Raw genomic sequence first — 263 nt, forward strand, 5'->3', positions numbered from 1 at the left:
ATATATTGATGTACATATGTATGCATATGTGTGTATATATACGCACATACACACACACATGCACACATATACACACATATACACACACATGCACACTTACACAATATAGTTACATCAATATGCATGAATATACGCACATATACATATACATATATGTATGTACACACACACACACACATACGTATGTATGCATGTATGTGTGTATATATATATATATATGCATGTGTGTGTGAGCATATATATATATGTATGTGTATATATAT

This window comes from Octopus bimaculoides, chromosome 28, assembly GCF_001194135.2.
Source record: "Octopus bimaculoides isolate UCB-OBI-ISO-001 chromosome 28, ASM119413v2, whole genome shotgun sequence".
Taxonomy (NCBI): Eukaryota; Metazoa; Mollusca; class Cephalopoda; order Octopoda; family Octopodidae; genus Octopus; species Octopus bimaculoides.